Below are 25,412 nucleotides of genomic sequence, written 5' to 3' on the forward strand. Positions count from 1 at the left end.
AGTAGGTTTATTTGAACAGTGAAAGACAGAATAACAACAACAAAATCCTGAAAAACGCATGTCAAAAATGTTATAAATTGATTTGCATTTTAATGAGGGAAATTAGTATTTGACCCCTCTGCAAAACATGACTTAGTACTTGGTGGCAAAACCCTTGTTGGCAATCACAGAGGTCAGACGTTTCTTGTAGTTGGCCACCAGGAGGGATTTTGTCCCACTCCTCCTTGCAGATCTTCTCCAAGTCATTAAGGTTTCGAGGCTGACGTTTGGCAACTCGAACCTTCAGCTCCCTCCACAGATTTTCTATGGGATTAAGGTCTGGAGACTGGCTAGGCCACTCCAGGACCTTAATGTGCTTCTTCTTGAGTCACTCCTTTGTTGCCTTGGCCGTGTGTTTTGGGTCATTGTCATGCTGGAATACCCATCCACGACCCATTTTCAATGCCCTGGCTGAGGGAAGGAGGTTCTCACCCAAGATTTGACGGTACATGGCCCCGTCTATCGTCCCTTTAATGCGGTGAAGTTGTCCTGTCCCCTTAGCAGAAAAACACCCCCAAAGCATAATGTTTCCACCTCCATGTTTGATGGTGGGGATGGTGTTCTTGGGGTCATAGGCAGTATTCCTCCTCCCCCAAACACGACGAGTTAAGTTGATGCCAAAGAGCTCCATTTTGGTCTCATCTGACCACAACACTTTCACCCAGTTGTCCGTTGAGCAGGGGGACCTTGCGGGCGCTGCAGGATTTCAGTCCTTCACGGCGTAGTGTGTTACCAATTGTTTTCTTGGTGACTATGGTCCCAGCTGCCTTGAGATCATTGACAAGATCCTCACGTGTAGTTCTGGGCTGATTCCTCACCGTTCTCATGATCATTGCAACTCCACGAGGTAAGATCTTGCATGGAGCCCCAGCCGGAGGGAGATTGACAGATCTTTTGTGTTTCTTCCATTTGCGAATAATCGCACCAACTGTTGTCACCTTCTCACCAAGCTGCTTGGCAATGGTCTTGTAGCCCATTCCAGCCTTGTGTAGGTCTACAATCTTGTCCCTGACATCCTTAGAGAGCTCTTTTTTGTCTTGGCCATGGAGGAGAGTTTAGAATCTGATTGATTGATTGCTTCTGTGGACAGGTGTCTTTTCTACAGGTAACAAGCTGAGATTAGGAGCACTCCCTTTAAGAGTGTGCTCCTAATCTCAGCTTGTTACCTGTATAAAAGACACCTGGGAGCCAGAAATCTTTCTGATTGAGAGGGGGTCAAATACTTATTTCCATCATTAAAATGCAAATCAATTTATAACATTTTTGACATGCGTTTTTCTGGATTTTCTTGTTGTTATTCTGTCTCTCACTGTTCAAATAATCCTACCATTAAAATTATAGACAGATAATTTCTTTGTCAGTGGGCAAACATACAAAATCAGTAGGGGATCAAATACTTTTTTCCCTCACTATAGACAACGAGCGAGTTACTCTGGCATGCTTGCATCACACTGGCATAACCTCATACGACTAATTGTATGATCCCGATTGATAATCCGACCCTCGTCAGTGAGGCGGGGCCTGATTATCATAACGGCTCGCATTAGCATAATCACACCCACTCGCAAAAAGAAAAACATTTATATCACGAATTAGCATAATGTATGCACATAATTACATCAATAATTACATCAATTATGTGCATCAGATAATAACGTAAACTTCAAATTTTATTTAATTTTTATTATTTTCATCAAAATTTTCATACCCGACATATACAACACAGTGCAAAATAAGATCAGGCAGGTTACGGTTAGGATAAGCTCGTGTGAGAAGAAGTTCAAAAACATAATGAGAACGCAATTAAATTTTCCAGTTTATGAAGGTAATACGCAAGAATTATTCAATATGATTGCTCCAGTATGGGTTAAAAGAGATGCCCCCTTACCAATGTGAGCGTCTGCCATCAACACGCAGCAAACGTTTCTGCAAACTCTCCTTTGACCCGGCGCCTCCCATCAGCAATGGCCGGCTGCGAAAGAAGTGCAGCGTGCGTACGTATGCACGTACACAAACGCGTACAAAACAAGGGTACCTTGCATGAAGTTGTCCGAGACTTGAAACACGAGCGTCACGTTGTTGGAGAGGGAGCGCACGCCCGGCGGCAGAGCTTGGCCGCAGAATCTGCCCAGCGAATGTCCCCGCTGCTGGGCGCCGCCGTCGAACACGGCCAGGGAGCTGTTGCCACACAGCTCGCTCCCCGGTAGCCTTCATTGGGGTGAGAGGTAAGAGACAAACCGTGTACACAACGTCTTTTGTCGTCACCAACGGTTCATCATAAAATACAGACAATGGCGAGTGCCGTCACTTTGGGCCTGTACAAAAGTTTTGACGCAACGTGGGAGTGCTCCCCATCCGTGTGTATGGGGAACGGAAGCGTAGTGGTTAGTGTGCTGAACCCGTCCTGGGGCTCCCCTAGGTCGACTCAGCCTCAAATGAGCACCTCGTGCGATTTGTAAACATGGCCACTGGGGAGACAAAGGGGGCCGGAGGTGTGGTGTTGACCACCCACCACCTCGTGTGCTGTGCTGGCCTTCATAGGTGCTCACTAACAGCACTTGTCCCAACAGTCTGTTAAGGCTATTAGGGGGGATGTTTGTAATTTTCTTTGGGGTGATTTCGGGGGGTGTGTGTAAAGTGACGTGGTGTTTCCTTGCTCAAACGAGCGGTGAGAGGGGAATGTCAACGCTGTGGGTGGAATTTAGGCCGTGGTTGAAATTAACTTGTGTCTACTGCGAGCGCCAATCTATGGCAGACAATGTAAATCATGATCGAACGTGAACATAATTTTGACAGTGGTGATGGAAAATTGTCATAATAATAATGATGATGCCGAATTAATTGGATTATGATAAATGGGTACTGATGATGATTAAAGAGTGCTACTGTTGCATATTATGATGATAACCATATGGCTGTTCCTGATGCTAATTTTGGTTCCGCTGCTTATGAAGACGATGAGGAAGATGAAGAAATGCAGAACGGGAAGTGTTCCTGAGAAAGCCACACTTACTCCTAAGACTTATTTTGAAGCGTGTTTCATATATGGGAAGAAACTTTTTCTGTTAAATATTTTTGTTTTACCACATTAGGCCCACTGAGATATATAGCGCTTTCTCAGAAGCAACCTGGCCATAAATGATAGCTCAATGAAGTGGCTTATGTAGAAATTTATAGCGGCCAAATCATCTTAAACGCATGTTACTAAATGTGCAGGAAAAAAACTGGAAGATGTGGAAAAAAATCCACACGACCACAGGGAGAACATGCAAACTCCAAATATACAGCAGGCATCAGGGTTGAGATGGAACCCATGTGCTTCTGTATACCAGGTGAGGTAGTTCACATCTCGTCGCTGTGGTGCCCCAGTAGCCACAGGCAACACTTTGAGCCAATTACACTCAAATGTCCACACAGATTCAAGAACCCATTTCTCTACCGTCTTCTCCTGGCCATCTCAGCACACTCACCTGTGCTGTCGCCAGGAATCATGAACACGTCGCAGGGTTCAGAGTGCGATGCACGAAGCACTGTGCCATCACTCCCCACATTAAACTAAAATAAAATTTATTTTACCAAGTAAGGCCCACTAAGCTATATCACTCTTTTTAAGAAACGACCTGGCCACACATTAAAGCTCAAAGAAGTGGCTTGTGATGTGGAAATTTATACCAGCAAAATACTGGTGCATCACGGTGGTGAGATGTTAACTTCCTTTAACTCCCTCGCCTGGTATTCAGGAGAACGTGGGTTCGATCCCGACCCTCACACCTGTATATCTCGAGTTTGCATGTTCTCGCCGTGGTCGTGTGGATTTTTCTCCGGGTCCTCCAGTTTTTCCCTCCACATTTTACAATCAACGTGTTCAGAGTATTTAGCTGCTCTCAATTTCCACATGATAAGCCATTTCGTTGAGCTATAATTTGTGGCCCGGTCGCTTCTGAAAGAGAGCTATATAGCTCTGTGGGTGTTATCTAGTAAACTAAAAAAAATTGTTCGTAGTTTCATACTCTAAACCCATGTTTATAAATGTGGAGGGAAAAACCGGGGGACCCGGAGAAAATTCCCACGCGAACACGGGGAGAACACGAATACTCCAAATATGTAACACTAGACCCAGCGGACCCATGTGATGGAGCTCGAATGGTCAGTGTGTCCACCGAGGGAACGAGCGTGCTGCTGATAACGAGCGCCTCCATTCTGCTTCAAACGCCACTAGATGTTAATGGAGTGCGCAGTGTTTTTTGCTGTTGTTCGTAGGATAGGGCTTTACCCATTCTAAATGGTGGGAATCGAGCCAAAATAAAACTGTCACGGTGAATCGGGCAGAATTTATTTTGTGCAACTTGTAGCGCGCAACAATGTCGCGAACGTGTGGAATGTAACTCTACAGGAATCAGGCCTTTAAAAATAATTATTAATATCAATTTTTCATAGCACAATTGTGTGTTACTCACTTTAAGTAGTTAAATTGCAGCTTGACAAAAGAGCCAATGGGAACTGTAATGTCCACAGTGCAGAACATATTTGTTGCGTAGCCCAGGTCATAAAAGCTGTTCATTCAGCCAGTCAGCCTGCAAACCCAATGTCTGTCAAAAGGATTACAGTACACAGAGATGACTTTGAGACATCAGTCCTTGAATGCAAACATCGATGTACAATACATCTTTGTTAAATGTTCAGTATATACTGAACTTGACTACCTATATAATGACAGTATGACACGGTAACGTACATGAATACAATAGATATTTTAATTATATTATTTTCCCCTCAATTATATCCTGATTGTGCGATCAGCGTTACCTTCTAGAGATGAAGAATCCATTCTTAAAGTCCTCAATATTCAAAAACAGTCTGCAGAAGCAGCTATCACAGAACTACATCTGTGACACACATTCATTTTCCAAACTATAGGGGTGGGGGAGAAGTATTTTCCCACCTGCCCTGATAATTTAAAATTCTCAAAGCCAAACCCGAGAGAGAAGTCACATTGAATGTGATGGTTTTTGTTTGGTCATTGGCGACTGGGCTGAGACCACCAACTCACTACACCTGGGAACGCGGCTCCATCATGGCCGGCCGCCTGGATTCCCACTGAGGATCTCATCAGTGTCAGCTCAGCGCTCTGACTTCTGAGCCATGTGGTGGCCTCTTTTAATGACCAGGCGTTGTTTTTTTTAAATATACCCGGGCGGTATGCAATGGGAGTTATTCTACCAACTTACATTTTTGAGCGATATGCATTCATAATGATTATACGGACTGTTCTAGAATGCTGTAGTAGTTGCGTTCCTGAAGTCCACCACGTTATGGAGTTAAGCACAGTCCGCGATACCACGTGAGATGTGTATGCAGGCTGAACAAAGACTGAGGCGCGTGGGTAGCATCTAAAAGCATCCAGCAGCATCCCACCTTGTGTGATGCTACATCGAGGCAGCCGTACGACCGCTTATTCCTACTCGCACGACGCATTTATGTTCACTCAATCGCGTTATACCCAATTCGCGTTAAGAAAACACGCGGCGTTTTAGGAGAACTGACTACTCTATGTCTCTCTCCCATGTCTTTCATAGCATCCTTCTGAAAGGATGCGATCTATTTCTTTTACACGTCTTCTAAAACGTAAATATAAGCTATCATCTTACTCGACCTGTCTTATTTTATATTGATCGGGAGCTCTCACTCAAGGTGCTTAACATAGTTTAAAAATGGTGACAAAATATAATTATTCAGATGGCAGCGGCATGCTAGGGTTGAGTATTGAGTGACCGTGATAGAGGGTACTTAGGGGTCACAAAAGGGTAGTAGGTGACATCGATATCTCTTATCTGTGTATTTTGCAAATCTTAATACTTTGCTAAAGCTTGTCTATCTTCTATCATCTTAAATATATCTAATTATTTTTATTTCGTTTCACTACATCTCATTCCTTTGTCCACATCTACTCCGTTATCTCTACTGGCTATCTGTCTTCACTTATCTCACTGCATTCATAGCACTTTTCTCTCAATTCTCAAAAACCCATTGATTCACTTACACGTCTCAAATCAACGTCCTCGGTGACCAGTTGTGTAGGTGTACAAATGTTAAACAGGTAAACGACACGAGGACGTACGGCCACTGAAAAACTGAAGTTGCACTTACTCTCATAATATGCACTGAACCCTCTGAATACGACGCTGCCGTCAGACGTGAATGTGACGTACAAGTCGCTTCCAGTTGAAGTCAGGGCTTGGGGCATAGTGAAGCCAGTAAATCTACCCAATTGGGGGTAATCTCTTTAAGGTCCATTGTACACGTCACATAGTCATAATTTCGTTCAGGTCTGGGAAAGAAACAGGTTAAGTTAACATACGTGTTATTTTTTTATTTAAAGCTTTCGTGACTGCAGGGATTTATATTCTTGGTTCTTTCGGTAAAGCCACCTAGAAGGAAAACAATAAAATAATGAAAATTTTAAACAATAAAATTATCACGACGTTTCGACTGCAACACAAGCAATCATCATCAGGTGTGAAAACCACTGGTTTTCACACCTGGTGTGATTCCAGACATACAGTACCCGGGCGTCTACAAACTAAGTTGCCTCTGTGGTAGCAGCTACATTGGAGAAACCAAACGACATATCTCGGACCGCATCCGTGAACATAAGGCAGACTTGAAACACGGTAGGAGGAACACCTCAGCCGTGGCAGATCACTGTTACAATTCAGTGGGCTCACATGACATTGACTTCTCCAAGACGGAGGTTCTCTGCAAGCCATCCGGCTACCATGAGAGATTCGTTCATGAGGCCATCCACATATACAAACACAGAGACAATTTCAACCGAGAAGATGGATTCTGGCTTACTAACTATTGGAAAGACGTTATAAACCATTTCGGTTCTTGATTGATTGTATTTTACGGTGACTTTCAGACCGCAGTCCATTCGCTGGCACTGCCTCTTAATACCTTTCACACGACGGTCAATGGTATGGTTTATTGCATGTTGTATAATAATAAATAGTATAACAGTGTAATGTTTAACATAATTCATAAGGCAATATATAGTATCGTAATTGTATAGTGAATATACAGCAGTGTGGTATACAGTAGGGTTGGTAGAATAATACATAGTGTAATATTACAAGTCTAATATTTTATAGTCTAAAGTATTGGGTAGTGTATAGTAACGCATTGTATAATTGAAGGGTGGGGTTTGTCTATGGCAGTGTATATTACGGTGTATAGTCGTGTAATGTAGAAAAAAGTTTAGTTGGAGACATATCAATATAATGCATGTTCGAGCTTACATTGGGCTGTGTATACGATATTATACAATGTAGTTAAGATTTGAAGTTATAATATTGTAATGTATATTAGTCTAGTTTATAGCATAGTTGTAACTCAACACAGGACAGAGCAGCGCATCGTAGCTGTTTCTCTCTCTCCCCCCTCCTCCGTTCCGAGCATAGATGGACTCGTCCGTCTGAACAAAGCTCGTCGCTTTCCGTGGTGCTAACGTTGAAAAGAAAAAAGAAACCGCCACTGTTTTTCGACATAGAATTGTAATGTATAACGACTTATTGTTAGTAGATCAGCTGATTGGAGAGTATATTGAGTGTATTGATAACATTGATGTAGTTTATATTTTAGTTATTTTTATCAGTTTACTATATGGTATTCATTATATAGTATAGTGTATACCCTGTTACTTTATGTTAATAGTACAACTTATTGAAGAATATATTGAGTACATTTATTTTATTGATGTAGTTTATACTTAATTCTTTCACATCGGCTTATTGTATGATAGTTGGGTAGTTGCAATTCTTGAGCGTCAATATACTAAATGCCTCTGTTGATATGTAAACTCTGACTTTAACATTGCTACTTCCGTGACCAGTAACATGCTAATCCCTCACACTAACATCATGCTAATCTCCCAGTTATTCTGTCTCTCACTGTTCAAATAAACCTACCATTAAAATTATCGACTGATAATTTCTTTGTCAGTGGCCAAACGTACAAAATCAGCAGGGGATCAAATACTTTTTTCCCTCACTGTAAGTCTACACTGAATGTTTCATGTCTATTTCCTTGTCTCCCCCTCGTGTCTCGGTGTCCGTGTAGGTGTCTGTACTTGACTCGGGAACTCACAATGGCGCTTGCTCCGTTTTTCTGTCCAAATCTCCACGACTTTTGACATTGAACCGGGTGAGTTGGGGTTAGAGTCATGGGGCTGGTGCTAGAGGAATGGCTAGTGTTAGGGGTAAGTGTAGTGGTAGCATTATCGGTTAAGATTTGTATTAATTTGTCTTTAAATACAAACAGTATCTCCTAGGACTTAGAAGGTAGGGGTTCAGCTAAAAATAAACTAAACTTGTTATTTTGCCAGGTAAGGCTCACTGAGATATACAGATCTTTTCCGATCTTTTTCAGAAGTGACCACAAATGATAGCTCAACGAAGTGGATTTTCACGTGGAAATTTATAGCAGCCTAATACTCTAAACACATGTTTCTATATGTGGAGGGAAAACTGGAGGACCCCGAGAAAATCCACATGACTATTGGAAAAACATGCGCAAACTCCAAATATACAGATGTCAAGGTCGGGAACGAATCCACGACCTCCTGTATACCAGGCGAGGTAGTTAAAATGTTGCTTCCCTGACACCCATGGAGGGTAGAGCTACGACTATTTTAGGGGTAGTCGTGTGAGTGTTTGAAGTGTTGGCATCTCCAAAACATCTTTCCACCTCCCCTCGCAGGACATCCCTGGCCCTGGTTACTATGATGTGAGGTGGTGAGGACAAAAAAACGGGCACCCCATCGTACTCGGACTTCAACGCCTTTGCCCAGCGCACTGCTATACAGGTCTCCAGTGCCCAGACAGCAGGGCACTCCAGGTGGGAATTCACTTACGAGTCACCAACTCGTTTCATTCACACACCCGCACACTCATGCACTTGCTTGCTCACTAACGCATTTAATTACTAATTCAGTCACTGGCTCAACGACCTACTCACGCCCTCGCTCAATCAGTCAATGGCTTGCTTACCCACCTACCCACTCCATAACCCACTTATCCACTCATAAACCCACTGAATAATAACTCATTGACACAAGCACTCAATCACATACTCAATACCCACTCATACACCGACTTACTATTTTTTTCTCGTGAACTTTTAATGGTATATTTATTATCGCATGATATTGACCACCTCTGACCATTTACCCAGGCCCTGGCCATTATGAACCTAGGCCTCAGGCTTGCCCTCGCTTGACTGCTGGTGTCCCATGAGAACAGCTTTCCTGAGCGATCAACCCCGGGCCCAGGACTTAGAAAATATGAGGTACAGACATTCGCACATCACCTGACTCTCAACTGTGTTATATACACACACACAGATCTGACTGTATTCACCTATAGCATTGCTTTATTACGTGATTATAAATAAAATCTTCCTTGCATCCATCTACCTCCCTGTGCCTCCATACCCCGATGTCTCCCTCCTCCCCGATTCCTTCCTTCTCTTGTATCCCTCCTCTTCCCCATGTCTCCCTCCAGCCCGTGTCTCCACTTGTCTGCCCTTTCATCCCCTGTCCCCCCTGTGTCTTTCTCTTCTCTTCTCACTGTGTCCTCTCATCACTGCGTCTCTTCATTCTCACCCTCTTGTCTCCCTCCATCCCTGCCTCGAGTAATCCTTCTCCTCTCTCCTCCCCGTGTCTCTGCCTGTCTCAGTATGTCCACTTCCTCGTTCTCAGGCCTTTAATGTGAGTCTGGGAGCAAAGATTCCACTACAAATGAACACTCAGTGAGGAAAACTCATTCACATGCTCACCCTACTCACTCATTTGCCCATTCACTCAGCAGTTCACTGATTCGTTCCTTCACTCACGCACTCACTCATCCACTCTCTCAATTGCCCACTCATCCTATTCATCTAATCACCCAACTGCTTATCGACCAACTCACTAAATCACTCGTGTTTACTCCATCACCTCACTCATTAATTTAGCGCATTGCTTATTTGTCTCTTTCTTAACAAACTCATGCACAACACTCACTACCTACTTATTCAAACACTTCCATACTCATTCAGTTATGTATTATTTCACTCACTCATACCGTTCCATCAATCGCTCACTTCTCCAAAAACCCATCCACCTCACATGCATTAAATTACTGACCGACTCAATCACACAATCACCCAGTAACCTGACATGACCACACAGTCACTCAATTATGAAAAACTCCACAGTCGTCCATAACACTGGCCTAGAAAAATATATGATAGGCAACGTTTCAGGCAATGACCCTTCTTCATACCACATAGAGAGACCATAATCAGAGTTGGAGGCTGCAATTGTTTACACCATGGGACATAATGAGAATTAAATGTACATGTTCTTCCTGATGAAGTCTTAATTTGGCATCTGAATAGTAACCTAATAATAGCTCCTGAGTAACCAATAAACCCTTTAATAATCACAAATGTATTCCTAAATAATCTCATGTTAAAAAAGTAAATTTCAGGACTTGCGAGATTGTTGGTCCAATCCTTGCATCTAAAACTATTAAAACTAAACCATTACCAGGGGCAGACTAACCAGGGAACACACCTCCTTACGTGATGCACGTGGGTAATGGCTATGTAGTTACACATGTTAATTGTTCACAGATATCATGTCGCCCTCTGGCACAATGACACCCACCTTACGTAATCGTTTGGTCAGCCAACTGAATGCGATGTGAGTGTTGGCGATTGGGTGAGTGTGTGCTCGCTTCCAACACTTTCCCCAAAAGTCTGTTAAGGCTTTGCGTGGGATCTTTGTCTTTGTGAGTGTGTGTGAGTGGATGATGACTTGAGTGGGGTCATGTAGCCTGCATGCCAAGCCACTGCATGCCCAAGCAATTTCTTGTTAGTCAGATAGAGGGGGCGGCTAAATGGGTGTGGCACAGGCCAGATAAGAGATGGACTGAGGTGGTACAGAAGGATATGGAGTAGATTGGACTTGCTGATGACCGGTATTAGCGGTGTCAAGACCGACCTCTGTAGAGGAGGTTCATGAAAGACGCTTCTGGGGAGTTGTAGGCAGTCAGCCTCCACCAACAACGGATGGCAGAGGAGCGATGCTTACAACCGCGAGCACAGTGCAGCAAGTTGGGAGAGTAAGGGGCACAGGTGGTGCATTTGTCAGTCATCTCATTTAGTCAACCCATGGCACCTGGATCTGTTCCTTTACCTAACAGTGAGTCTTCGACACTATACGTGGCCTCAAAGTACGCCTTTCATAGTGCAGGCGCTGTGGTGACATCACCACCACTTAGTGGTGAGCAGTGGCTGCTGTTGTTGAGGAATAACTTCATGGGGACCGGTGGGCAGGGGTGGAGCCACAGGGGGGGCTGGGGGGGCACGGAGCCACAGAGGGGCTGGGGGGGGGGCTGAGCCCCCCCTAAAATTTTGAGAAAGTCGGTAATCGGGATAACCGGATATCCGGCTGCTGCAAAATGCTGGCTGCCACCTTGTGCTGCCCTGCAGGCTGCTTGAGCGGCAGCCTGTCAAACTTATCGAACTTATTAGCCACATCAGCGGCTCTGACCTATTAATAAATTCCGCGTTCAAATCCAATAATATTTGTTTTATACATTTGTGGCGCCCATTGGAAAACATACACTGGATATCTCAGAATATTTAAATCAGCCCCTCCAAAGTCAAAATCCTGGCTCCGCCCCTGCCGGTGGCACAGTGGTTAGTGCACTCTCCTGTGAACCTGGTAAACGGAGTTCAATGCCCACTTAATACAAATAACAGTGGTGCATATTTTAACGGGTCTTGGGCCTTCACGAGGCAGACTCAGCCTTAAAATGAAGTACAGGACATTGTACTGATGTTATCATAAATTCTTATAAAATGGTTACAATCTGTATTATCACTTTTACCAATACCCCAATGAAGCCCTCATACTTAAGAAATAAGGGTGTTGGAAACTTATTCTTTAAGTGAGCGCTAAGCGAGCGGTCTGTACTGAGTACACCGCTATCCGGAGAGATACACAATTTAAATCAGTCACCAAACAAGAATGCTTTAAAAAAAAATGTCACAACGACAGCCAAAATGTATAATATAATGAATATGTATTTACATTTACAATACAGAAAATCACGGTTTTGATACAAAAATAAATGTTGTGGTCAGGGTCCATTTGGTGGGGCGCTGGTTCTGGATGACGCCTGATCACCGAAACGCCTGCCCCGGAATCTTCCCTGCTTCCTGACGACGGGAACGACGATTGGCGACCGTGCAGGAGCCGCAGCCAAAACCGGAGCAGCGATTGCAATGAGGGAATGAGGAGAGGAGGGAACAGAGTTGAGAGGGAGACAAGCGGCATCATTAGCGACGGTCGCCAAAACGTGAACACGCCGGTGCAGTTGCGATTACGTGTGTCGGTCAGGATTGTGGGCGGCACGGTACTCACGTAGAGGTGGATGAAGTCGTCAGCCGCTTTGGAGAAATCCCAATTGTTCCGCTCCAGGCATCTGTGGAGGCGAGCGCGGACAGGAGGCAAAAAGAACGTCAGTGCCTTTTTTCCACAGTCCAGCTTGCAAGTCTAGTGCCTGGGCTGTGGACCAGATTCCTATGGCCACCTGAAACGGGTTCATGCCAGCTCCCGGTGAGAATCGACCGTGCAGCCCCATTACAAAGTGCCGTTTGGCTCGCTTCTCAATGGGAGCCGCATGCTTGGAATAGCGCCGTCACGGGGTCAACGCAGCAGAGACGCACCGTCAAGTCTCCCCTCACTCGAGTCGACTTTATGGCCATGTGTTTGTACAAAATTTGTCGAAACGTACCAAAAATTATCGTTTAAACTCGGGACCGGAGTAAGCCACCTCAAGCATACATTGTCTCCTTAATAATCTTTACAAAATGAATGATGCTTTCCTCTGTCTGTGGACAAAGGGGTAGGGGGAATGAAGGGGCGGGAAGGAAATAACAGTCCGAGTCCAAAGACCCTGGTGCCCCTATAAGGGTTTGGCAGAATAAATGGCTCCTGCTGGGCTGTGTCTCATTACTCTTGCAATGAAGCATGACATCATGCGTGTGTGCACATGTGTGTGGCTGTAAGACAGTTCCCATGTGCTCTCGCCCACCTTTGCGACCACTCCGGCGTCATGTGGGATTTTTCTGCGAATGAATTGACTATCTCCTGCTGGGAAGAGGTGAGCGCAGTAAGCGGGCAGCTGCTGGACGTCGCTGATGTTGAGGCGAATGCAGGGGGCATCTCACTTGCAAGAGCTTCGCGGATGAACATCCGCTCACTCGCGACAGATGGCCTGCCGGGTGTCAACACAAGCAGGTCATTAAAAATAATAACACATTACTTAGTTAAACAGCAAGCTATGAAGGAAACACATGGGCAAGGGGTCAACACTCTATCCCATACAGAAGACAAGATGGAGATTAGTCCACACTTGCTGTACTGCCTTCTGGAAAATCAAGAGTATGCAACCTCGTTAAGGAAGAAGCAAAGGAATGGGAGAGGGAGCAGAGGAAAGGGAAGCAGGAAAGCGTGTATTGTCTGTGTGCGAAAACATGGTGTGTGTTTGTGGCGGTGTGTTTATGATGTGTCATGTAGCCTGTATGCCCAACCACCGCATGCCTAAACAGCTTTTGTTCGGCTGGATAAAGGGGGCTAAACGGGCGCGGAATGGGCTAGAGAAGAGATGGAGTGATGTGGTACAAGAGGATGTGGTCCTGAGTGGACTTGCCGATGACTGGTACCCGCCGTGTTAAAATGGGCCTCTGTGGAGGAGGCTCGTTAAGAATGCTACTGGGTAGTTTGAGGCAGTCGCCCTCCAACAACAATGGGGCAGAGGAGTGACGCTCAAAACAACGAGCGGAGCGCTGGGTGGCCAAAGCACAGCAAGTTGGCATAGTAGGTGGTGCATTGGCCAGCCATCTCAGTCGACCCGTAGCACTTGGGTCTGCCCCATGACCTCCTGCCAGTGGGCGTTCGACACTTCGCGTGGCCTCAACATGCACATAGGCTGGCACAAGCGCCGTGGTGACACCACTGCCACTTAGTGGCGAACGGCGGTTGTTATGATGTGTTGGGTCATGGTGCAAGTGACTCACCTGCCGTCCATGGTTGGCACCAATTGCACCACCCGCCAAAACATCTTCGACTCTTGGCAATTCTTGGCTGAGGATCGACACACACGACAAAGGTGCACGGGCATAAAGAGAGAGCCACGCCATTAACATAAACCGCATGGCAGGATCAATTAGAATGGTGAGGTGGTGCTTATGGCATGCAGTGCAGAATGCACCTGGTGTAGTTAAATGCAATGTTAGTGATGCTGTTAATGATGCTACTGCTGATGACGAAGCTGATGGTGAATGTGACTATGCAAATACTCACTCTCTTTGAAAAAGCCGTGCACGGTGAAGTTGACCTGGGTATCCTGTAAAGTGAGAGTCACAAGTAAACACGACCGCCCATCATTTTTAAGCAACCCAAGAGGTGGAGACTGCAGGGTTGGGGTCTCGGCCAGGGTTAGTGCTGTGGCTAGAGTAAGTGTGAGTCTTGGCTTGTGTTAGTGTCAAGGTTTGAGAGAGAGATATATGTTGCTAGGGATCATAATGGGATCGAGTGTCAAGGCTAGGGATAATGTAAGGCGAAGAAGATGGCTTTAATCTCTCTTCAGAGTTAAGTTTCACGTAATAATTCACGTTTAATATTGGAGCAAGTGAAAGGTGGACATTTACGTAGACATAAGGGTATCAAAGAATAAGTCATAATAATTATTGTAAAAATTCGAAGCGTAAATTGAGGGCTTGTGCACAGGAAAGGTTTGTAACTCAGGCCGCATAAGCTCAGTAATTTGTGTTTAAGCAGAGCCAGCGGCTATGCCAATGAGGGCGTTTTGATGCAAGGCCACAGCTCACCGTGCCACGGCTGACGGTGGTGGTGAAGGAGGACATATCGTGATGCTTGTGCGTCAGCTCTTTGATGAAGTCCTCCGCCGTCAGCCGCTCGCACTTGAGCTGTGCTGTGGGATGAGGGAGCAGGAGGGCAACAAAACTGTGGTGATGCGAGTGGCGACAGATATGTGCATGTTAATCTTTTGCACTGTACGTAGTCAACTGTGCTAATCGGAGGTGCGGAGCAAGGAGAAAAAAACTGCATGGCGCACGGTGACAGAATGACATGAGCGGTGACACAGTGACGCACGGATCTGCAAACATCGCTCGTGACCAACACTCACGTGAATCTTCCGAGGTCGGCTTGTCAGTATTCTCCTCTCCCAGGCTGCTCCTGGAGGTAGAAACGAGATCCGGAGTGTTAGGAAACAGAGTGGCTACACTCACATCCACAAGTGTGCATTAATATCCGTGTTTTTGCAAAGCGTTTCTTCTGGTATCGTTGCGGAAACTGATGATTTAATTCCAGTTTTAGTAGCCATATTTCATTTCGAAGCATTTATAGCAAGCTTCTGATTGGCTGCTTGCGGCTATGTGAAAAAAAAACTTCTACACATTTCAGCGCACTTTAAATTGCCTGCTCTTTGATGACGCTATAGAAGTTGTCATTGATGCTTATAACCGCCTGTACCGATGATAAACAATGTAACACGGTCTCCCGAGAGCGGTCTGTGGCAAATACCAATTCATCCTTTCATTTGACAGCCTTGCTGGCCAGTTTGTGAGTGTGTGTGTGTTTGTCAGCTCACTCTGAGGGGGTGTAGATGGTGATGAGGGCATCCTTATGATACTTCTTGAGCAGACCCTCGCGGTCTGCGGTATCATAAAGACCGTAGTACCTGCCAATGCACATGCAACACACTTATGATACTTCTTGAGCAGACCCTCGCGGTCTGCGGTATCATAAAGACCGTAGTACCTGCCAATGCACATGCAACACACTTTAATCACTGAGTGCGTAGCGATCCATCGATTCATATCAACTCAATTATTTTGTTTACGATGCAAGTATACGGTCGTGCTTGAGATCATAACAGAGTCGCAATGAATTGTTGCATAAATAATGGGATGATGCAGTGGTGTAACGGTTATTATTCTGGGCTTGCAAATCAGAGGTTGCCAGTGTAATGTCCTGGAAGTGAACGTTGAAGCAAAGGTGCAAACTGATTGAATCCCCCCCACCTATGTCCAGCCAGCTGTCTACCACAGTTCAATTGGAAATGTTGGGGTCGTGTCGGTACTCCCTACCCTTATGTCCGGCTATTGTGGAAGACTAGGCCAAATACACGATAGAGGGTTCTCTACAGCTCCCTCTAGTGGAGTAGAATGCACAAGGAATTTCAGGGCTGCACTTTTATATACAACTAGCTTTACTACCCGGCTTCACCCGAGACTTGGATTCTTGTCTTGGATTAATAAGCGGAGGGTTGGGGTGGGGATGTGTGACGTCAGCAGGCACACAGATGTGATGTCACCGCTCACTTGCCGTGGAAAATATATCCATTATTGCGCCCCCCCCCCCCCAAAAAAAATATGTACAAGAGTCTATTTGTTTTTACTTTCTGCATTATGTACAGTCTGGAAGCTACCCACATTCCAAATTTCAAGTTTGTTGCATGTTGGGAAGTATGCTAAACATTTCGAACATACACATATTTACAAATTTCCCTTTTATATATATAGATGATAAATTCATGATAGAATCAAGATAATGGGACTAATCTGTAGAAGGAAGGCAATCCAACTGGAAAACGGTAATAATGAGAGACACGTGGCTTAAACAACATATGCAGCGTAAAGAAACCATTCTAACTGATAAGAAAAGTAAGTGGGCTTGAGCAGAACACACTGGCAGAAGGAATAATGGCCATTAGTCTAGACTAAGTACTGAGTGACATCCAAGGGAGGGAACGTGCCTAAGGGCAAGGCCATCCAGGAGTTGGAGTGAATAAATGAGCTTGTCTATAGATTGTAGGTAGGTTATTCCATTGCAGGGCAGTCATATAGTAATGGATTGGGGAAGCATTTACCCAGCAGTGCATTGATAATTCCTGGTGATGACGATGAAATATTACATAAAAGCATAGGATGGGATACCCTAGTGTCTTTGTGAGTGAGTGCGGGGAATTGGAAGGCTCCTTACTCCTTGAGAAAGTTCGTGATGAGGCCTTGAATGTCGGCTGAGGTGGGCGGCAGAGGGGTGGGTGGCATAGCTGTGGGAGGCTGAGCCTTGAGTGGCAGAGGTGTGGTTGGCAGAGCGGTGGGAGGCTGAGCCTTTGGTGGCAGAGGTGTGGGTGGTCGAGTTGTGGGAGGCTGAGCTGTAGGTGGCAGAGTGGTGGGAGGCTGAGCCTTGGGTGGCAGAGTGGTGGGACGCTGAGCAGTGGGTGGCAGAGTGGTGGGAGGCTGAGCTGTGGGTGGCAGAGGTGTGCGTGGCAGAGCCATGGGAGGCCGATCTTCGCAAGGCTGAGCCTTCTGAGGTCGAGCCGTGGGTGGCAGAGCTCTGGGTCGCTCAGCTGTGGGAGGCATAGGCGTGGGTGGCAGAGGTGTGGGTGGCACAACTTTGAGAAGCTGAGCAGTGGCAAGCCGATCCTTGGATGGCAGAGTTGTGGGTGGCACAGCGGTGGGTGGCACAGCGATGAGAGGCTGAGCTTTGGGAGGCTGCGCAGTCGGAGGCTGAGAAGAGGGTGCCGTGACTTTGGGCACCATCATGGACATGGATGTGGGCGGCTCTGGCAAATCAGCTTCTTCCTGTTGGTAACAAACAATTATGGTAATGAAGGTGATTATGATGATGTGAGTGGTGGTGCTGGTGGTAATGAAGTTGATGCCAATGGTGAGGATGATGGTGTTGAGAGTAATGATAGATGTGATGATAACTTCTGATGTACTAACATGTACAATCTGGTGTACCAACACATTCTGATGTACCAACACAAACAATCTGATATACTAACATACAATCTGATGTACCAAAACACACAATTACAAATACCAACACATCCACACGGAACTGCGGTGAGAGCATAGCAGCCGCGTGTCGGCTGTACGCATGGCCTCCTCACCTCGATCAGCCGCCGGGCGTCCTTCGTTAGATCCGCAGCGAGCGGAGATGGTGGGCCCAGGACTGGGCGCATCAAGACGATGGCCTGCAACACGGGCAAAGCGGCGACACCGATCAGCTGTCTGCCGGCACGCCGGCCCCCTCCCATGTGGATCACCTTACCTCGTTAGCGTGATCATGTCTGTGTGTGTGTCATAATTCTAATGCATGTTGTGCAACCAGGTGAAAGAGAACTCAAGAGACCAGGATATGCTTAATTTTCCACAGTGACCCCGGTCACCAATCACATGTAAAGTATTGGATTTACAATCATTTCTATGCTGTTTCATTTTTGTTCCTCGGGAGAAAGATGGCAGCAAGATGGCAGCAATTTGGAAAATGGATCAAAGAAAATGGTAAAAATGAGATGTGAATAATGGGAAGCAATAAAAGCGAAATGATGAAAATTACATGAAAAAGTCAATTGATTCTTTAAATGAATCCCGGCTTCCACCGACAACTCAATGAGTTTGATGATTTATGACGATATTTTTATGATTTCGAGTGCTGTAATCTCTCATAGCTGCGGGTTGTCACACATGGTATATGAGCTATTCAACCCGAAATCAAATGATTCTTACGCGTGTGACTAAACGCATGCATTATGTGTGCTGAAATGCATTTAACCTATGCATAATTGCACACCTATTGGCCTAGCCCTCCAGTCCACTTCGGCTGTCTTTTCCAGCCATCCCAGGGGATTTCAATGGAACAACCAAGTAACCTCTTGGGGCCACTATGAGAGGCTACATGAGGATAATAATGATGCCCTCTCATTATCCAGGAGAGTCTTGCTCAGACTCAAGACTTGTTCACGAGGATCCTGTATTAGGATTGTTTGGCAAATTCCCTGAATGAGCATTGAGGTTGGAGGCAGAAGCTGCACTGTCCGGGGGAAAAACACGTACGCATTCAAGTCAAGTACGCTCAAAGCTCTGGACAGATGTATTAAACAATCTATTGATATGCTGTGATCTCCAGCTATAAACAGCTGATGTAACATTTACATCTCATAGCGGTCGACCTATCACCTCCTGCCTCCCCGACGCACTCACCCTATAGTTGTCGGGAAAGACAATTTTCCGTGACAGCGCCTTGAGGTTCAAGGCCACCATGTAGTTCACCACATAGAATGTTGCCATGTCTCCCTCAAAGTGGAACTGAGAAGAACACACATACAGACACAATATTGGAGAGAGGCACAGTGTTGTCATCAATGGTGTAGCGTGGTGGGCATGGTCCCATTGATGGACGAGATTTCTCATGCACAGCCCCTACCGTTTGGAATACCCTCCCACTCCACATCTGACAAATCGACACCATCACTTTGTTATTCAAATACAAGATCAAAGCCTTTTAATTAATCTGGGCATACAGTGATGAATAGAAAATCACAGTTTGGACATTTGACCAATAGTTTAAACACAGGATAGTTAAACCCAGGATGGATTGTAGGCAGTCCAGCTTGAACACATCGCTTAATCTCTCGCGCTCATACCTGCAACGGAGTGAAGGGCGTGCAGCAGCCCTGCTGCAGGAACTGCAGAAGCCCCTCCTTGCCGTACTTCCTCCCAAAAGGAATCTGGGGACACAAGAAGCAGTGGCCAGGAGTGAACAATAAGATATATTTCCTTTTATATAGCATCAGTCATGCTAAAAGCATCCCACAACGGACATTAATAATTTTTCGGACCAAATCCCACATAAAGCCACTGCCAAAGCAAATGAAAACCCTACGAGCAAGCAAAATCAAGAATCAACAAACAAGTTAAGAAATGGCATCAAAAGAAAAGGCACAAACAAGAAAAACGTTATCCCAACAAAGGAATTAGTCCATGAGGTCATATCCCAGACCCACAATCCCAAATTTTCAACCAAGCCAGCAAGACCCCAAGCAATTTGTAAGCCTGCACGTGTACGTGTGTCTGCGGGGAGTGCTGGCTCAGTGGTTTGCACACTGCCCTACAAACCCTGGCCACCCAAGTTCAATTCCCACTCATGGCCAAAAAAAGTGGTTGATGGCCTCACTTAGGTCGACTCAGCTTTAAATGAGTACCTGGTGTCGTGTGTAAACATGAGCACTGAGGTAACAACCACACTATACCCTGAGGTGCTATGCTGGCCTTAAAAGGTGCCCACGAACAGCACCTGCTCCAACAGTTTGCGAAAGGCTTTCCGAAGGATTGTCCTTGTTACCCCCCTTTGGATCTGCCCCTGTATTATTACAATGCGTTTTTATTCAGGAGAGCTTCACTGAGTCTCAATACTCTTTTTGTGGAGGGTCCTTCCATGTTTTTTTGCAGTGGGGGAGAGGGCAACATTGCTGTGTCATCCCAATTGTGTAATTTGAATTCATTTTTTTTTATTCCGACCATCACGCCAGCATATGACATCACTGGTTAATTAAGGTCCACTGTAAAGCAGATAGCACATAGTATGTTTACCAATAATACCACGGAGATAACCACCGACTGTGTCCACGTGTGTGCGGCCACTGCATTTACCGTGATCTGGTACCAAGTGGATGGTTCCTGGCTGACGTTGCGCGCCGGAGCACGGTACTCCGCCGGCTCGGCCCGCGTCGTCACAGGTGGGACAACGCTCAGCCGCTGCCACCGATGGCCCTCGGGACCGGAGGTGGTGTGCGACGGCACACCAATTGGACCCAGCCTGCTCCACACTCTGATTGGAACACAACGAGAGGGCGCGGCGGTGAACGAGGAGCCGAAGGCAGCCACGCGAGCTTTGCATGCGGTTCACTTAAACGGAGACCGTGTCATGTTTGATTCATGTTAATGTTGGTAGTGAAGAGTCCTAAGCCACCGGCGAGGAGATTCATTGAACAGAATGTAATCCATACATCGGCGAGTGTAAACAATATCTTGTAAATTTGACGACCTCGTTGGGTGGTAGAGGGTTAACGTCAAGCATTGGCACCACGTGGCCGAACACCAAAAACAAACGCGGATTCATTGTCCTGGCTATGCCAACCTACGCTTTAAGTTAGGCTGTGTCAAGGCTACACCCAGGGCTTTAACTTCTTTCTTACAAGTCGCTAGTAGACTACATCCCACCGACGTGTGGGATAGAGAAGAAACTCGTCAGTCAATAACACTGTGGCCTTAAAATAAGAAATGTATAATAGGCGACGTTTTGGGCAATGGCCCTACGAAGAAGGCTGTTGGGGCAAAGTATTGTCAGCGAGATATTAAAATATAAACATTGCACAATGACAAGCACTACATCTGGCTGTCTTTGGCTGCTAATGCTTACATACATTACCAGGTGATATCTTTTTTAAGCTGAGTCAACCTAGGAGAGACTCGGGACCGGTTCAATTATTGCTGGTCACTGATGTTAGCCATGGCTGGTAATAAACTCGGGTCAACCTGGTGTTGTTGTAGAGCAATGGGTCCCACTGCTCCACCACCCTGCACCCTGCTCGGCATGTACACATGCACACACGCTCGTGTGCACTCGCAGCTCTACTCACGATGGCCGCTTGGAACTCGGCCCATCGTGGTTCTCATCCACCGGATGGGAGCGGCAGAGTGGGGAACGTAGGGAACGTTGTCGGCGTGGTCCACCTCTTCCTTGCTCCCCTGCACCAATGCTGACAGTGCACATGCGGGACCCAATCGACTCCTCATCCACGGAGCATCGCACTCTCAGGGGGCTCCGGGACCTGTGTCGTGGGGCCGCAGGCTTGGTCGCTGTCCGCTTGTCAGGGTCTGCACACACAAGAGGGGGGTGTGGGGGTGCGGGGCACAAGAGTCTCAGTTTGGAGGTAAGAATGCGTGGATCAGGGGCACCCCAGTGGTTCTAGATTTAAAGCTTTCGTGACTGCTAGGATCCATACTCTTTGGTTCTATTGGGGAAAGTCACGTAGGTGAAAATAAAATAACAAAAAAATCACGACGTTTCGGCCACAACACAAGCGGCCTTCATCAGGTGAAGGGACGAGACTGTCTGGAGGACAGCGCTGGAGTGAGAGAAGCCACGCTTAGATCACGACCTTTAAGCTGTGTGAGAAGGAAAACACAAAGCGCCTTGACAAAGGAATTAGCATATAATTTAGCATTGAAATGGCTAATTGAAATAGCTAAGTTAAAGTATACACATCCGCAGAGGTACCCCTTGACAAAGGAATTAGCATAGAATTTAGCATTGAAATAGCTGAGTGATTAGCTTGTAACTGGTCACAGAAATAGCTATGTTAAAGTCAGAACATGTACATGAGTACTAGGTGCCTCGGTGAATGTATCTGCTCTGACTTTAACATAGCTATTTCTGTGACCAGTTACAAGCTAATCACTCAGCTATTTCAATGCTAAATTATATGCTAATTCCTTTGTCAAGGCGCTTTGTGTTTTTCTTCTCACACAGCTTAAAGGTCGTGATCTAAGCGTGGCTTCTCTCACTCCAGCGCTGTCCTCCAGACAGTCTCGTCCCTTCACCTGATGAAGGCCGCTTGTGTTGTGGCCGAAACGTCGTGATTTTTTGTTATTTTATTTTCACCTACGTGACTTTACCCAATAGAACCAAAGAGTATGCACCCCAGTGGCTCGATGTTGACTACCTCGCCTGTGATAGAGGATATCGTGGGTCTGATCTCAACCCTGATGCCTGCATATTTGAAGTTTGCACGTTCTCCCCGTGGCCACGTGAATTGTTCTCCGGGTCCTCCGATTTTTCCCTCCACATGTAGAATCAATTTGCGTTTCGATTATTTGGCTGCTATACATTACCACACGCCGATAAGCCAATTCTTTGAGCTATCATTTGTGGCCAGGTCGAAAAAGAGCTTAATTGCTCAGTGGGCTTCAGTTTAGAATTTACACGAAGGGATTCATGGTGGCGCAGAGACGCAATTAACTGTGTGTGGGGGGGGGGGGGAGAGTGAGAGAAGGGCTCGTGAAGATGGAAGGCGGCAGGATTGCAGCTGGGCAGGAGGAGGCAGGGAATTGGCTGAGGACTGGAGGGGAGAGATTTGGCAGGAAAGGAGGAACCGTTTGGAAGGTTTGAGAAAGATAATATATCAAGGGGGTGGCGCAGATGCGACCTCAGGTACCGGTACAGACCGCCTCGCCTCATATCTCTACTCCACATACTCTCCGAACTTTCCCGTCTCATCTCACTCTACTCCACACTCTCCTACCTTACCATATCATCTCTATTCCATTCCACTCTCCTAACTCTCCCGTCTCTACTCCACACACTCTCCAAACTCTCCCATCTCATCTATCTCCTCCACACACCCTCTGAACTTACCTGTTTCACCTCTCTACTCCGCTCACCTCCAAAAACCACCGTCCGCATGCACAGACTGTGCTTGTGGTCCATCTCCATGGACCGCTGTCGCTTGGCAGCGCTCTCTTCCTCCTCCGGGTCATGACCTCCTCGCTTGCGGCGCCGACCCCCTGCGCAGCAGCACCCAGAGATGTACCACCACTGCGTCTCACTCTACCTATCACTTAGAGGTACCACCATTGCGTCTTTCTCTACCCATAAGTGAGAGGTACCACCACGTCTTCCTCTCCCCATCACTGAGAGGAGCCACCACCGCGTCTCCCTCTACCAATCACTGAGAGGTACCACCAAGTCTTCCTCTACCCATCACTGTGCCCCCCACACAGCTACCCCCCCGTTCTCTCGCTTGTGCTATGGGGCCGTCCATAAATGACGTCACGCGATTTTGGACGATTTTAGACCCCCCCCCTCGTCACAAAAAGTCAGACCTCCCCTCAAATATGATGTAACAAAACTCTGCCCCCCCCCCAAATTATATTTCCATTTTGAAAATAAAACATGCTTTAATCGCTTTAAACTATTGTCATTGTAGTGCGTATTCAATGTGGCGCTGCATTCAGATGTTATAGGAGAAAACACGTATACAAAACTGAGGCTTTGGAAAGCTTAAATTTAGCATAAAATTCACTTGAAAATATTCAACGTCTAACTAAAACTGCATATGTTCAGAATATATTGAAATTATCTTATAATCATAAAATATAAAAAGTAATTATAACTATTAAAAAAATACTTTAAACTTTGTGGTATAACAAAGCAAAATGTACAATTATAACAATCATATATTCATTCCACAGAATGAAAAACCCTGGTAGAATCATTAGAATCAAAATGTTTCATAACAATCATTAAAACAAATTCAAAATGTAAGCTTCTCCATTCTCCCATGGAAAAGCAAAATGCTCCTTCATGGAATAAATAAAAGGTGACCTTAGTAAATTTAAATAATCAAATAGTTAATAATGAAAATTAATAAATAAAAATTCGTGTTATAACAATTCTATAGAATGAGAATAAAATAATAAATTGATAAAATAAAATAACACAATAATATTCTCACGACGTTTCGGCACACAACACAAGCGGCCTTCATCAGGTGAAGGGACGAGACTGTCTGTCACTCCAGCGCTGTCCTACCCGACAGTCTCGTCCCTTCACCTGATGAAGGCCGCTTGTGTTGTGGCCGAAACGTCGTGAGAATATTATTGTGTTATTTTATTTGATCAATTTATTATTTTATTCTCATTCTACGTGACTTTACCGAAAAAACCAAAGAAGATGAATCCTTGCAGTCACGAAAGCTTTAAATAGAAATGTCACAGTTATATATTTATTTAAAGTGGCGCATTTTGATGTGACGTCACATTTCTCAAACCCACCCCACCCCCCCGTCACACATCGTCACAAATGTCTGTGCCCCCCCCCCCCCCCCCCCCCACTAGGTGCTAGACGTCATTTATGGACGGCCCGTGTTTATTTTACACGAGTGATGAGTTAGCCGTGTGTGTGGTGTGTAATAAAGTTTATCGTGTACATATTTTACTGGACATGTTAAACAAGAGCTCCATAAAATAATAAATTGATAAAATAAAATAACACAATAATATTCTCACGACGTTTCGGCCACAACACAAGCGGCCTTCATTAGGTGAAGGGACGAGACTGTCTGGAGGACAGCGCTCGAGACAGTCTCGTCCCTTCACCTGATGAAGGCCGCTTGTGTTGTGGCCGAAACGTCGTGAGAATATTATTGTGTTATTTTATTTTATCAATTTATTATATTATTCTCATTCTACGTGACTTTATCGAAAGAACCAAAGAAGATTAATCCTTGCAGTCACGAAAGCTTTAAATCGAAATTTAAGAGCTTCATAGCTCATCGGATTTTTCCAGGCTAAAAAAACTGATTCTGATTTATTGGTGAGCGCTACGGCAGGTTGACCACACACACACAAACCTTGTGAGTTGGTCTTCATCGTAGCGC

The 25,412-nt window shown here is 45.6% G+C and overlaps 1 protein-coding gene and 1 long non-coding RNA gene across 2 annotated transcripts in view; both read left to right on the forward strand.

Annotated features, from left to right (window-relative positions):
* LOC116953342 (cubilin-like) overlaps positions 1 to 25,412 on the forward strand; it is a 584,401-nt gene that overhangs the window by 482,621 nt on the left and 76,368 nt on the right. The window lies entirely within an intron of this gene.
* Positions 1,785 to 13,369, forward strand: LOC142931221 (uncharacterized). The gene is made up of 5 exons (XR_012947228.1): positions 1,785 to 2,264; positions 8,158 to 8,241; positions 8,797 to 8,934; positions 9,271 to 9,384; positions 12,232 to 13,369. It is a non-coding gene; the product is annotated as an uncharacterized LOC142931221 (long non-coding RNA).

This window comes from Petromyzon marinus, chromosome 51 (assembly GCF_048934315.1).
Source record: "Petromyzon marinus isolate PM22_M1 ecotype Great Lakes invasive population chromosome 51, UKy_Petmar_22M1.pri1.0, whole genome shotgun sequence".
NCBI classification, from domain to species: Eukaryota; Metazoa; Chordata; class Hyperoartia; order Petromyzontiformes; family Petromyzontidae; genus Petromyzon; species Petromyzon marinus.